The 16,174-nt window shown below is 46.4% G+C and overlaps 1 protein-coding gene and 1 long non-coding RNA gene across 17 annotated transcripts in view; both read right to left on the reverse strand.

Moving 5' to 3' along the window:
• The window catches only part of PACS2 (phosphofurin acidic cluster sorting protein 2), a 75,859-nt gene that overhangs the window by 58,683 nt on the left and 1,002 nt on the right, over positions 1-16,174 (reverse strand). The window lies entirely within an intron of this gene.
• Positions 14,439-15,283, reverse strand: LOC111942947 (uncharacterized). 2 transcript variants are annotated; one of them, XR_002870751.2, is made up of 2 exons: positions 15,038-15,283; positions 14,439-14,577 (listed from the first exon to the last, which is right to left on the reverse strand). It is a non-coding gene; the product is annotated as an uncharacterized LOC111942947 (long non-coding RNA). The 2 variants fall into 2 exon arrangements; XR_015273772.1 differs by lacking the exon at positions 15,038-15,283 and adding an exon at positions 14,725-14,759.

Here is a 16,174-nt window from a genome sequence, read left to right on the forward strand (position 1 = left end):
CCTTCCCATGCCCTGAGGAGATACCTGAGTGGGGAGGCACCTGCATCACCAGGCCATGCACTTCCAGCTGGTTTGCAAATAACTCAGATTTTCAGATCACTTCTGATCCCCTCTCAGGAAGAGCAGCTTCATTTAGGGAAAATCCCAGGTGATCTCAAAATGTCTCTCAACAGAACCTGAAAAATGCCTTCCCCCACAGTGTGTCTCTTTACATCTAAATATACCCTGTATGCTCTAGTTTAAAGAATCACTGCTGGAAAAGAAAGCACTTGTTTGGAAATAACTCAGCACAAGGTTTTCTGTTTATTTCCTTCTCTGTAAAAACCCCTCATGACTGAGATTTCTCTGAGTTTCTCATGAAAAGGGGAGAAAACCTGGCAACTCTGACTTTGTTTACACTCTCTTCTGAGAGCTAACATCACCTTTAAGTTTATCAGGGAAAAAGCAACCACAGTTTTTCACCAAAAGAAGTACAGAAGAATCCCAGTGCCAAACACTCACGGTGGCAGGCAGAATACAGTGGTTTGCTCCAGAAATACATTTCCATTTCCTTAATACTCTAAACCCCTTCAGCCGCCGTGGGAAGATGAGCTGGCGAGCAGAGATTCAATATTATTTAGAGATGACAGTTCTTTAGCATCATTGCTGGTGATATTTCATTCCTGAAAGCAATAAGGGAGCAGCAAAACAAACCAAGTGCCTGAACTTGCTAGTTCAATTTGCCAAGAATATTTATTAAAACATCAGTGTGACCTGTGTAAGCCAGCAGAACAGTGAGCTTTGAAAGACACAGGGTGCTCCAAGATGCTCAGAACCTGTTCCAGACTCCTGTAGGACTTCTTTTAATGTTGAATACAAGCAATAAAACAAAAAGCAATTTATAACAATCATAATCCATTCACTCCCCAGAACCTTTCATCAGGCCTGTGAGTTCCCACTGAAACTGGATTTATCAAGATAAACTGTAGATGCTCTACAAAATAAGCAGACTGAGGTAAATGAGGCATGAACGAGCTGAGTTTGAATGAGAGGCTGCTCTTCTCCAGCAGGATATTAAGGTCCACTGCAGGGAGGGATTACCCAGGAGAGCCTACCCAGGAAAAAGACACCTACTCCATTTGTGAACAAAATCACACCATCAGATCTTTCATGGAGACCGATCTCCACAGCCAGAACAGCCTGAAAACATTCTCCTCTGATGCCTCTGCTGATGCAATCAGCTAATGCTAACATGACAGTGATGCTAAGAGCGAGGAATAGGTATCAGCATCATTTTGTGGTCAGTGCTCCTGCTCGTGGATGAGGCATGGCACGTCTGGAACGAGGCACACTTCTTCAGGCTGTCAAGGAGCATTTCCATCACAGAAACAGCTCAGGATCATCAGTGGGGACGAGGCAAGGCCAAGTACCACAACATCAGGATGGGATTTATCCTGGATTATTCGTTGTCCTCACTCAGAGGATCACACTCAACCTTTGACTTTCACCACGTGACTGCAGGCAACACCAAGCACATCAGCCTTTCCATCAGGGCCTATGGCTAATCATACAAAAGAAATGTATTTACATGCATCATATGTTTCCAGCACAATCCTGGTGAGCCCAGCTTCTCTGGAGTACCAGTGCAGATCTACACTTCCAGGGTGTTTATTTTCAGCCTTCATTTCCATCACTGAGAAGCAAAGGTCTGCTCACAGCAAGCACCTGGAAACTGGCTGGGGCAACACTGGAACTGAAGCAGTGGCAGGACTGTTCCACTAAGACATTGTGTGTTATGCATATCATTTGTTCAGTAATCATACATAAATGTTCATCTAATTACAAATTGCCAAGCCATTCTCTGTTTTCACACCTGAATCAGCAGGAACACTGCAGACACAGGTGATCCTCAGCAGGGTCCTCTGTTTGCAGATGTACCACCTCAAACACAGATCAGCTCCCACCCAGAACAGGTCCTCTTGGAGAGCTGATGGAGAGCGAATTCACACACAGGAGAAAAGCCCAAAGTAACTCATGCAATAGCTTGGAAAATGTGGTGATAATTCTGGAACCAAGATTGGCCCAGGAGACTCAGCAGGAGCAGCAGCAGTCTGCTGGCAGATGACAGAGAAACAAAAGCTAGAGGAGCCTCAATTCACTGTTCAAGAGTCAGGAACTGTGGGAGACAAGATGTAATGTTGAATTTCCAGAGATTAGAGAATTGTTTACATTAAACTGCACCGAATTCTGCCACTAAACTGATTCAAGCCTTCTGAGCTGTCCTAGATATTGATAAATCATTTCACCTTCTTGATAAGCAGCCGTTGGATCTGCCGTAGGTTTGAGCTCTGGGCCATTGTGAGTGTAACACACTGCAGCTTCCACTGCCAGGCTTTGGCACACACCAAAAAAATAAAAGCAGGAATCAGGAAAAAGCAGGGAATCACAAAAGCATCCGACGGATCCAAAGAGGGAAAAGAGCTGCAAAAATTCAGTGGGAAGGCAGAGGAAAGCTGCAGCATTCAACATGGGATATGATGCTTCAAATGTGAAGAAAATTTTGTTCTAACTTTTGCCTTTTATAGCACTCCAGCTGTCATATGATTTCCACAAAACAATGTGGGGAGAGCAAAGGGAAACTCAGCTATGTCCCCTTTTCTCAGGGACACGTCTAACATATTTCACCTGCTTCAGATACTTCCTATCTGCACTCAAAAGTAGCAAGTGGTCAACGATTCTCAGAGCTTAATAAAAATCAGAGCCCAGCGTTTTCAACAAAATCCTTTTTGTTGCTGCACTCTGATGGCTACTGAAGCTGCCAACCTGTTCAGAGAGAGATGCTTTAAGGACGAAGCATCATTTTAAAAACACATTTGCAGCTGTGCATATCTCACTTCAATCACTCAATTGTGAATTATACCTCAGCAAGCCCTTGAAGAAAAGAGGTGGGCTGTCAGGGGGGATGTGAAGGGGGAGAGAAAAGAAAGGAATTTCTACCAAACAAAAGAACTCCAAGAAACTGATACAACTTTGCTGGAAGCTATTCCCAGCCCACTCAACATTTTTTTCTGTACACAGACATACCAGAATCCCAACAAGGGGCATTTTTTTCCCAGCTAAAATATGAACCATCAGCAAATCTGACCACCACCAGAGAAAAACATGACAACCTAGTGGATGCAAAGCAAAGCCAAGCCCAGTGAAATGATCTTTAGAGTTGTGTAAACCCAAGAACCAAGAGCTTTGTGTGGTGGCAGCCTCACACAAGCACCTGCCCAGTGCCCAGCACGCTGCTTGGCAAAGCAAGAGTCCTGTTTGCTCTCCTGACAAGAGCTGTTTACACAAGATAAAAGTACACAAGATACAAAGCACCTTTCCAGGCCTCCCCAGAAGGCTTGTGAAGAACAGCACAACTTCACCCACGTTCACCAGGCACTCTTCCCATCTGTTCTGCATTGCTTTGGGCTGAAAGCCACAGCAGGGGCCAGCGGCAGAAGGAAATAGCACAGAACACTGGAGGCTGGGGCATTGCTGGGGCCAGGCTAAACCTACCCACAAACCCAGCTCCTGTACTCCAGCACCTGGGAGCCACTTTCTAATCCAGAATAATCCCAAGAACTGTGCAAAGGTGGGAAGAGCAGCCACCAGGAACCTGCAGGAGAGCAATGGTGCTGAGCGTGCAAACCCAGACAAGGCATGGTCCAAATGCATCAGCAGGTGTGAGCAGAGCTGAGCACTCTGCACACACACACACACACACACAGCAAGGGGCCAGCAGCAGAAAGCTGAATGCAGGTGCAGCAGGAACACAAACAGCCGCTCCAACACTCAGGTTATGATCCTGGAACAAGGAAACAATTGAATGAATGATAAAAGATTATTACAAACGTTTTTTTAAAGACACCCAGCAGGACATGCCATTTAGGTGTCAGAAAAACAGAAGCATGCTGAACTGAGAAAATCCATCTCTGAAATCCCTTCTCCTTGGGAAATGCTCCATGTGTTTGCTTGAACTGAGCACTATCCAGGCTTCTGATCCTCAGGCACATCCCCCTGGGCCAAGGGTAAGGAGCCACCAAAGCTCTGTCTCAGTGTCGAGCTGCTGAACGCTGCATGGTGGGAGGCAAAAATCCTCTGAGCTGCTTTGGTATCTGCCAGTGGCTGTCTCAGACCCTCACTGGGACTGAACATGAACAGGCAAAGCTTATCCAAGTACCTGGAGACACTCAAAGTCTGTTTGTGAGGCAAGGACAAAGCCTACACTAACGGTCTTCAGCTCTATTAAGCAAAATAAAGCAGAATCATGGCAGAAAGAAGATACCGATCCCTCCAGCCTGGCAGAAATCGGAGCACCTTTAATTCTGGCACACTCTCAGGCACGACATAGGGAAGAGGTAGAAGAGCAAATAAAAGGGAGTTCAGCCCCTAACAAGCCACTAGCAACATGAAATATATATGATCCAGTTCTTGCAGTTCTCAGCTTTCCTTGCAAATCCTTCATTTTGAGGCAGTGGGTGCAACTTGATCGCGAAAGCGACATATCAACTTTCTACCACTTCGAAAGCACACTGGTATATTTTCATTAAAGAGCTCGTTTTGGAATGATCCTTTTGATGCTGGGAACTGCCAGTCTGAGAGGAAGAGATCACAGGGGAAAGGCTGCAGGACAGCCCCAAGAAACCCAGAGCAGACCCTGCACACTGTAAAGCAGCAGGATGAGCGGAAACGGGAGGAGAGCAGATTATAGATTTATGATAAGTGATGCTCTAACAATAGCTGGCTTTTAAGAAGGAAGCTCTTCCTGCTGGAGTTAATCTAGTTAGCCTGCCCATACATTTAAGCACTGGGGAAGGACAGGCAAGTCCTCAGTCAAGTCAAACCACCCACTTTAAAGCTCATAAAATACCCACCCAGTGACATGGACCGTGGCAGAGGGGAAAGAGCTGCTCCCCTCAGCAGCTGTTCAGGGGACCTGTTCCAGCCTTTACATGGCCTACATGTCCCAGGAAGGTCTTTTCCAGCCATGGTTTCCATTTTCATCATTTCTCCCCACCCTAAAAGGTCATGCAGATGAAAACAGCAATTTAAGTAATGCCAGATGGAAGACAAGTTAAGCCATATGAATCTTTGCTGATTATATAATTACCTTCATTTCTTGCAGAAACATGGAAATGCTTACAGTCACTGGCAGATTATTTTGTACATAAACAAACATTTCTAAGCTGTTTGTACTTTAAAGAAATTAAGTCCACATGGTTTTGACCAACTGCTCCATTACCACGTGGCACAGGCATGAAAAAAAAAACAAGCCTGAATTTGAAACTACACCAGGAGGCTGCAGACACCCATCTTCCCCTAGAGCCCAAAAACAATACTTTTTTTAATGGGCTCATCAGCTCAGATTTGCAGTCAGTGTTAAGTACTTATTTAACCAAATTATTTCCTGCAGACCTCAAGGTTATTTCATTTACCTCTAATGAGCCCCAACGCATCAGCGGGGAAAAGAGCACTGAAATGTTCAGGCTCATTTGCTCCTGAGCCAGAGTAGTGTCAACCACAAACACACCGAGCCACCAGAACCTCCACAGGCGACTTAGGCAAAATCTACAGGGGAATTTCGTGTGTACAGGTAAGGAGAGCACTGAGAAACCACTGCAGACGCAGCTCTGCAAGGCTGAATATAAAGCCAGACAAAAGATTAAAAATAATACATACATATATATATATATTTATTATTCTATAAATATATATATTTGTAAATATAATACATCATATTATTAGATAATTCAATCATAATTATTAGCTAAATATATATTATATAATTGTAGTATATAATAATATACTATATTCATACTATATAGTATATATACTATATATACTATACATAAAGTATATATAGTATATATATACTATATATACTATACATATAGTATATATAGTATATATATACTATATAGTATATATAGTATATATATACTATATATACTATACATATAGTATATATAGTATATATATACTATATAATATATATAGTATATATACTATATACACTACTTAAACTCTACTAAATATATATTATTATAATATATACTATACTATTATAATATATATTATAATATAATATATATTATATAATAATAATATATTATAATAAAATTATATATAATTAAAATATATATTATATAATTCTAAATATATTATAATTATATATAATTATAGTATATATTATAATCTGTCATAATATATAAAATATAATATATATTGTACCTATTTTATAGATACATATTATAAATATTATAAAATATAAATTATAATATATACTATATATAATTATAGTATACATTATAATCTATCATAATATATAAAATATAATATATAGTACATATTTTACAGATAGATATATTATAAAATATAAAATATATATACACACATATATACATATATTTACATATATATATACACACATATATACATATACACACACATATAAAATATATCTATATAATATATATAGATAAATATATACAATATATTATATATATAATATATATAATATAATAATACATAATATATATATATTATATATATATATTATATATATATAAAAATATATATAAAAAGCAATTAAAGATCCAGTGCAGGGATGCTGATTGCTGAATGGAGCCGGTTGTATTTGTAGGTGTCCCATTAGCATCCAGGAGCACGTGTTTAAATTTGCATAAGAATCGGTGTGAAAGATTCAGTTACCTCCCCAGCAATCTCCAGCAGCTTTGGTTACTCGTGTTAGAAAGTGTCTATCTGACAACCTCACTGCAAAGAACTCGGCTCCCAGAGCCTTTTTCCCAGCAGAGACAGAAGAAGGGGAAGCCCACCTCCACCCCAACCATCTCTTCTCTGACAAGAGCAGCCCCGAGCTGCAGAACACACACAAGCCTTTGGACCACCCAGGCTTTCCAGCACAGAGCTAAAACACCTCTCCTCCCACAGTCCTTCAAAGCCATTTCCTCAGCCTCACTGAATTAAAACATGGTGTAGTGCTCAGCTGAGTTACTTGCTCCATCCTCACCTGCATACATTCTCGGGTCCATCATTCACAGCCCAGCAGAGAACTGCTCCAAATGAGCACAGCCCAGCTCTGCCCCCAATAAACTTCCACCCTGCTGAGCCACTTTTCCATGGGAACTCCCAAATGTTCGCACTGGCACAAGGCAGGAGGTGCTGGCAAGCTGCAGCACAAGTGGGTGGTTTACAAAAAGCTTCAGAGGAGCAGGTAAAAGCCACCTCTAACCTGTACCTGGATGGTGTCAGGACAGTACAACCCAGAGAGCTCTTCAGTGAGCAGGCAGAAGAGGTAAATGCTTGTGTCTTACAGCCCCAAACATGCCCTGCACAGGTGGAACAGTAGGAAGACAGCCCTGATGCTGGCTGCCCACAGCACCACGGTCCCTGTCTCTGTCACACACAACAAGCTGAAGGCTGCACACAGGATCTGGGAAGCTTGCAGGACTGTACTGAGGTTAGATCCCACAATACAGACACCCATTTTCAGCACAGCCCCTCCAGAGGCAATCAAATCGAGCTCCAGCTGAAGTCTACAATCCCTGAAGAAACTCAAGACTGAGTGACCTCATGCGATCCTGCTATATTTGTAAAATCATGTGTGAGGAGATGTCTTCCAACAACCCTGTGACTTTCATAGAAGCTACATCACCAGACCAGCTCCCTAAGAGAGCAAGGAATCGGTGTCTCCAGCGTAGAAAATGGGGTTTTTGCTTTCTGAAGACCTAGACCCCCAAGCCAAATGCATCCCAAGAGCAAGCCGTGCCTCCAGCTGGTCCAACAGAACCTTGCGAGTTGTTCACTGACATTTCAAGCTGGTACAAAGCTCCCCAGACTCTCACTTCTGTGATTTCAGGATGTACTGCACAACTGCCAAGTGGGCAGCAAAGTCTCTGCGGTAGAAAGAAGGCTGTGCTCCTCCATGGCTGGAGCTCAGCAGCTGCCAGGACAGCTATGGAATCTGGTGGTGCACCAGCTGGAAAAAGTCGTGTACTAAATGGAAAGGAAGGCTGCAAATGGCCTCAGACATCCTAATGGTGAAACTGCATAATCATAAATTGATAGGAGACCACACTGCTGTGTGAAAGGGCACCTTGTCCACCTCACTGTGTGTTCCCACCTCTGATCTAAGACACCTGCTCACCGTTTTGTTTATTTGTGGTTTTGTTGCAGGTGGGCTGAGCGCTGCAAATTGCTTCTCATTGCCAAAGCAGCAGAATGTCCGTGCAGGTCCCTCTGACAGAACACCCTGCTAAGTAAGCAGCTGCAAGGAAGGGAACTGCACAAGCTCCTTCATGCCAAGGCAGTGCCAAGCTACGATCTCATGGCTTTAGGAGAGCACCCAGCGTGCTCCCAAGGCGCAGGCACCAGCAGCTCCGCGCCAAGGACGCGCCCCAGCCCCGCAGCTGTTCCCTCTGGCTCACGGCTGTGCTCCCAGGACGAGCCTGGCTGGCCACCAGCCTGCCACAACAGCACGGACAGCACAGCTGGGGCTCTCAGCAGAGAATTCCCCGGTGCCACCCGGTGCGGCCGGAGCTAGGACACGCACGGGAGCGCTCGCAGGATGCGGCAGACGTGAGGCTCGTGGATCTCAGCCTGGCTCTCGGAAGCTGGGGCGTATCCACATTAACCACGCTCCCCGGGCACTCTGTCCTCTCAGCAGAAAGGAGATACAGACTTATATGGACTATATATAGATAAGGCTTCCTAAGAATCTCCCGATGGGGGTTATTCTCTGCTCTATATCTAGATCTGGCCCAGCGCCTGTCGGGAAACACGTACCAGACAAGCACATGTGCAAGCTGCGGCTTGTTTCGGCCATAAATGAGAGCCCCGTGCTAGAAACCCCTGAAACACAGGCCAGAAGCACCTTATGAGCTCCATTGGTTTTCCCATGTCTCCATTTACAGCCTTCCCACAGAGATAAAGATCCCTTTAGAAATCTCTCTCCTGCACATGCTGTTTACTTGCCAGCAGTGAGGAGCACCTCCAAGCCCTTGCACAGCAAAGGCTTTATAGAAAAATAAAAAGAGCAGGAAAAGATTTTGAACAATTGAGCTCAACAGAGCAAAGGGATCTGATGAAAGCAGACAGTGTCTTTTGCAGAAGATTTGAAACAGCGAAATGAAGTGCGCTGTTGAGCAGTGAACGTGTTTCACCTCACCCTGCACACACAGGCGTATCCTTCATGCCCTGCTCCCTCACAGCCTCCCACCTTCTACCCAGCAACACACACTGCAAAAAATAAAAGTCATCCTGGATCACCAGGTTTGTTCCTTTTTAGAACAAACCCAACCACCTCCCCGAGGTCCAGAAGGACCTGCAAGCTATGTAGATTTTGGTTAAACACCAGCAATCCCCCTTGGCTATTCCCTTTCACTTTCCTTCTACAGGCTCCAGGGCACCTGACTGCCAAAAAAGCAAACAAGCAGGAGAGAGGAGTGGGTTTATCATTAGCCCGGACTAGAGCTGTGGGAGGGAGGTCCCACATGTTAGAGCACTGGGGGAAAAGTGGCTAAATTGCCATTTCCCAGCAACAGCAAAGCGATCACATTTATTTGATCGCGTGGATGAGCCACAGCAAGAAACAGGACAAGCTCAGCAAAAGCTTGCAGTGCCCAGGTGCTGCTCCTGCCCAGATGACACACAGCATCCTTGGGGCATCTCCCAGCCCCTTCAAACACTGATGAGACAAACAGTTAACTCTCCAAACCAGTACAAAGGCTATGGATGAGGAGCTTCACACTTCACACGGCATCAAAGCTGATATTTTATGCTAATCCATCCACTTACAGGAGAACAAATGCTATTTTCCTTGACAACTCTTCTGAAAACAGATCTGAGCAACCCTGTACATTTCAGACCCTTTTGAAACATCGGTAAACCAAACACTGTTACTTTCAGTGCAAAAACTCCCAGGAACAGCAGCTCAGTGCCTTTCATAAAGCACACACACCCAAAATACAGGCGCTGCCAACATCCCCTGAGCCAGGTGAGCACCTGAACACTGCCTGGCCTGCAGAGCCCAGCTCTGGTTTGTACCACAGCCTCCTCCAAGCAAACCTCACAGCCTACAAAAGCTGCTCTCAGGTTTACTTTTGCTGTGGACTTTAAAAATCAGATTGCTTTCCCGCTGGAGCAGGGGAAGCATTTGAGCTCCCGATCAAAAATAGTTATTGCCCTGCAAGTAAGCGTGCTGGAAGGCAGCCTGGCAGCTGCTAGACGAGAAGGAACAGGCAGGCCACCTCAAAAGAAAGGCACAGCTTGTGACAAGCCACACAGCCACAGAAAGCTCTGTGGGAGAGGTTCTAGAGGAGGAAACACGTTCCAGACTCCAGCACACAACATCTGCTTTCCCAAGCAAAAGGTGCTCGTCTCTTCCTCACCTGGAGACCCTCCTCTAGAGCTGCAGCAACCCAAGGACAGGGTCTACATGTGTGGTAGCCCCTGGTTTTTTAGGGATCCCCTCTCCAGGGATACTGGCTGCAGCAAGCAGAGCACGCCCATCAGAGCTCTCTAGGCAATTCATTATTTTAAACAAATGAGTGATTAGCAAGGATCCACTCTCTCCCTGTGAAGCTGGCTGCGTGCCCTGCAAGGCTCCACATCACTGTACAGTATCATAATCCAATTAAACCTCACCATGAGAGAAGCTTCACGCTATCACATTCAATTAGCCAGTTAAGCCTCTTATCATCTGCACGTTAGGATCCACTCGGACTGAGAACTCCCCCAGCACTGATTGGGCATCCTTGAGCCGGGCAAGGACACGCAGATGTCACATCTGGAGCAGCAGGAGGACCGTGCAGCTTAGGAAATCCGTTCTGCTGGCTTACACGGAGGTAGAAACACAGGAGAAATGAAACACAGTGACCAGCTCCTGCCCACTCACTATGTGCTGAGGTGACTTGCTGCCCCTTATTCTCCTGCTCCCCCACTTCCCAAGGAAATGGGTCAATTCTGACGGAGCTCAAGGGGCCCGGAGGAATTTCAATGGAAAGGCAAAGGCTAACAGAGGAGTTGGTAACACAGAATCGTCTGGCAGCCGGCCACTGGTTCCATAGGAAATACCCTCCCTAGAAGGTCACCACAACGGTGGCAAAATTTGGCCCAAAAGAATTGGAAAAAGCTGCCAAGATGTGACGCAAATAAAGCCAGTGAGCAGGCCAGCTTCCTGCGTGAGGCCAAAACACGGAGCTCTCTTGGAGAGAAAGAAAGATTAAGGGTTGCAAGGAACATAATGGCCTCTTGTAACAGCCGAGTTGTTGCTTTTCTTTTCTTGGCAGAAAAGAGGGATGTTTTGTTGCTGGTTGATTAATCTATTATGCAAATCATTTCATAGCCAATTTGATACAGCCACAAGCTTGCCACGGAAATCGCCTGCCTGCTCGGAGCTGATGAAAGGTGGAGCATCAACAGCTCCATTGGACAAGAGCTTTTATTCCCTGGGCAAGCAGCTGCAGGGGCACCTCCTGCCAAGCAGGGCTGCAGGAGCACAGGCCACACCTGCCAAGGGACACGAGGGGAAGATCCTTTGGGCACCCTCACCTGGTGAAAGGCAAGGAAAGAGGCCTTTCAAAAGAGCAGCCCATTCCTCCCGCTCCCACCATCCTTCAGCACCTGGCATGCACAAAGCATCCAGGTGAAAATCATGTAAAATCCCATCCACAGACTTTGGCTAGCAGCTTTGAGATTTTAAGCTCAGTTTCAGAGCTGTTCTTGACATGCACAAGCTCCACCTTAAAAAATGACTCAAAACAGGTCTCAGTGCAACTCTGACTCCAACAAAGCACTCGGGCTCTAGACAGAACGCTTCCACTGAAAAATGCAAACATCCAAATTACACTCAGCAGGATCATACAAAGTGATAGGATTTACATGGGGAACACTCAGGGATCACTGAGGTTTGATCTCTCCCCCAAAGACTACGGAGGAGAAATAGGAAGTTCTAGCTCCAAGAAGGAGGGTTGGTTCTGGCCACTGAGCTTTACTCCAGGCAGTTTATCTCCACTGCTCAGTTGTGGATGTTTTTTCCTCAGCACCTCACACATTCAGCATCACCTCAGTGATATTTTTAAAGCCTGTCCTCTGCCCTCATTTGTATTCAACTTCCTTCCGAGGTAAAATGTTAGGCATTTCATGCTCTTCAAACAAAGTCAAAACAAAGCCTCCAAATAAGCGCTTCTGAAATGTACCTAGTCATCTGAGTAATTAGACATTTTCCTAGTTCTAAATGTACTGAAAAATCTATTGTCAGCTCCAATGAATGTGCCAGCAGTTATCCTAACCAGGAAGAGTTCCCTCCTGAATGTTAGCATACCAACAGAATAGAAGGTTAAGATACATTTAAATTAACATCTCTCCCTACCTGAATTAATCAGAGCTTTTAATTACGTAGCATCACCCGATCATGATTATCACTCTAGCAAGTTGTTCACCTTTCTCTGATGATGTGAAGCACAGTTGGCATTGCTCAAGCCAGGTCAGAACTCTCTCTGGCCAAGAGAAGTTCCTATTCCCAGTACAGACACACAAATCCTTCACACTAAAGGGCAGTGTTCCACTTCCGAGTGAATTTGTGGCAAATCCTCACAGGGAAGAGTCAGCTGTGGACTTCACACAGGTCACAAGCCCCTCAACACTCTGCCAGCAGAGGGAATTACCACGTATGGGTGCAAACCTGCACACTGCTGGAGCAGCTCCAGGCCCCAGCAGTTCCTCACTGTGTCCCTCCTGTCACACATCTGTGCTGCTGTCACCTTTACATGCTCACAGAGCCCTCTGCAACTCATTAGCCCCCAGGAAGCAGACAGCCAGATAGGTCAGTGGCAGAAGATGGAAGCTGGCAGAGAGAGAGAGGAGCACACAGCCTGGGGGCACAAGCACACTGTTAGGATCCACTCAGCTGCCCTGGATCCAAAATCTCACCCCACCAGTTTCCATTTCCCCTGGGGAATGTCACTGTTAGGATCCACTCAGCTGCCCTGGATCCAAAATCTCACCCCACCAGTTTCCATTGCCCCTGGGGATGTCACTGTTAGGATCCACTCAGCTGCCCTGGATCCGAAATCTCACCCCACCAGTTTCCATTGCCCCTGGGGATGTGTGTATCAGTGCTGGTGTGAATGTCCCAGTGCTGCATGGCACTGACCAGTCCCATCCCTGCACCCCCAGCCTCCTGTGAGTACAGGGGACGGACGTGTGTGGAACCCCTCTGCATTTCTTCACCCAGCAGGCAAGCCACAGAGCTGAGCCAGCACATGAAATGCTCAGGCAGCACCCAGCTGACAACCCCAGATCTCCAGCACTGCCCTTTCACTGTCTGTTCCATTGGCTTCTTCCTTCAGATCCCCCAGGGACACTGGGTCACACCTGCTCCACATCCACTTTGGTCTCAATCCACTTCACAGCTCAAAGCTTAGCAGCAACCTGTACAAGTTTGTGATGGTTAAGGCAGCAGCCTGAAACAAAAACTACTCCAAATGGGAACAGTGGCTATTTCTGCCTTCTCTTGCTTCAGCAGACCCTTTCAACAAAACTTTCCTCTGGACAACCTCCACATGGTGCCATCTCCTCATGAGGCTACTTCAACATAGCCCAGTACTGTATCCTGCCATTCACACCCACAGATTCATCAAAAAGATTGGAAGCTAAAAAAGCCAACATCAAAATCCACAGAACAATTCTTACTTCCACTCGCTCAGCATAGGGAAAGTGAGAGGAAAAGGTGTTGATTCTCTCACTGCCATGCAGCAAGAAGATCACTCTCAGTGTTTACAGGTGGTAGGGAGAATTTTTTGTAATGTGATCTTGCTCAAAGGAAGGTCTTTCAGAGAAGGTAGGCATCTCTCCCTTCTGGTATGCACTGGATACGCCCAGATAAGTGAGACATTTTGAGTCACATTTCTGGGATGACTAAAAGAAAGTAGCTGCATTTCAGAAGCGCTATGGTCAAACCTCCCAGGAGCTACGTGTGCTGAAGAACAAATCATAGAATCATTTCTGCAGATGGCAGAGGAAGGAGTAAGAGAAGCCAGAACAAATGCAAAACACCACCTCACGTTTCACACTAAGCACACAACTGCAGAAGAGCACCGTGACTCTTAACTACTTACTCTTCCTTAAGTTTAGCCACAGCCTTTTCACACAAGGAAACTCCATGGATGCACCAAGGCAGCCTTCCAGATTTTGCTGACACCCCACCCAAGCTGAATGGACTTTGAGTAAATGACCCACCGGAGTGTGTCGAAGAGCAGTGCTCTCGAGATGTCCCTCCCACAGCTGGGCTCTCAGGGAAGCACCCACACATCCACACAAGCCACTCCACCTCACAACTTAGAGCAGAGCAGGCACTGCTTCCACCCAGCCCCTCCTGCTCCAGGTAGGAGAAACACCTCAGAAACGGGCTAAGATTTATTGAACCAAAAAAAAGCAAAGGGAAGGAAGCAACATTCCCTCCCCAGACACGCGCTCCTCTCTTCGCGAATCTTCTGACTTTGTGCCAAGGTTCAAATCTCTTCTCCGCTTGGAAAGCCTGGCCTGCCAACAGAAACCCAGAAGGGAACTGGTGAAAATCTCAAAAGAGACCAAGGCAGTTCCACAGTGTCTGACCACACACCAAGGCCCACTCTCCTCCACATCCTCCTCTCATGTCCCAACAGACATTTGCTGGGACAACAGGCTCACTTGGGATACGGTTTCCCACGCAGATTTCATTCCAGTATCTCTTGCTTTAAGATAAAAGAATCTGAAATGTCATTGTGCCAAAGTAAAAACCATTACAATATGAACTTAAAAGGCAGTGGCATAACGTAAACGTTTTCAAGCTCCTGCTTTCTCTGACAGGAAGATCTGTTGCAAAGACTGTAATGAAATGCAAAGCGTGATGATCAGTGATCAGAAACAGCAGCACACACCTCCCCATGCCACAGGACCAATACCCCTGCAGAACCTGCAACCTCAGCTGCTCCTGAGCTCACTCTGGGTTAACAAAACCCACCTGGCAGCCACAGCTACACCTGCAGCCCTGCCACACGCTGTGCCCAGCCCATGGGGACACTCCATGTCCAGCAGAAAACTCCACGCCTGTGGAAAGACAGGCTCATAGGGCTGGTAGGAGATGGAGCAGCTGGATGGCAGCTTATCCCCCTGGCTCCAGGGAAAAAGAGCAGCCAGGAGGAGCAAGCAAAGGTAATGGCAACAGCAGGGCTGAGAGCAGAGGCACCCACTGCTACACGCAAACTCCTTCAGCCAAAAGCCTGGCTCCTACAAGGTCCCAAATGCCCCAGAGTTCTTCCACCAATGCCTCAGGGAGGCTTTCTGAGCACTTTCATCATCCCCTGCTTCACAGCTTGCTTCAGCAACTCCAGGCTTTCCCCCTCAAGCCCCAGATCTGCCCCACCTGCCCAGATAGCCACATGTGCTTTGCATTCCCCACATTCCTCCAGGCATCTCAACAAGCTGCCTCCAATCTGCTGCCCACCACAATTCCAGCACCCAGGACCCACCCTTGTGCTCCCCACCCCCTACCACATCGAGGCAGGGTCAGTGTCCTTGCACTGCATTTTCTGGTCATCTACAGATTTGCAAACAAGCGGGCTATGTTGTGAGCTCGTTTGCAGATCTGCGAGTATCAGCATAAATGATAATGCAGAACGAAAAGTCCTTGACGGTGTCAGACACTTGGGCTTTTATTTGTTTAACAGCCACTGCTACAAGGCTGGAGGGGATGGAAACCCAGCTGCTTTCCTGTAGTAAAAGGGTGCAATGGAGAGAATTGCTCCCAGAGCAGTCCCTCTGCACAGCAGGGACAGTGCCAATCGCACTGGAACCAGGGTGTGCTTTGGGTTGGAAGGGACCTTAGAGACCATTGAAGTCCAGCCCCCAGGAGCAGGGACGCTTTCTCGTCTAGTGCAGAAAATGAAAAAGCACCAACTGCTCCTCCAGCTATCCCCATCCAGGCGACACATCCCACATCCCACAGCAAAGGGACGGACTCCTCGAAGAGGGGAACATTCCCCCGGGTGCCAGACCCTTCCCAAGATCTCCCACTGCAGAAAAGAAAGGCTGAACGAGACACAAGCTATAAAAGTTGCTGCCCGAAGCGCCGCTAGCACAGATAAGCTGCTATAAACCA

This window comes from Cyanistes caeruleus, chromosome 9, assembly GCF_971803275.1.
Source record: "Cyanistes caeruleus chromosome 9, bCyaCae1.hap1.1, whole genome shotgun sequence".
In the NCBI taxonomy this organism is placed as follows: domain Eukaryota; kingdom Metazoa; phylum Chordata; class Aves; order Passeriformes; family Paridae; genus Cyanistes; species Cyanistes caeruleus.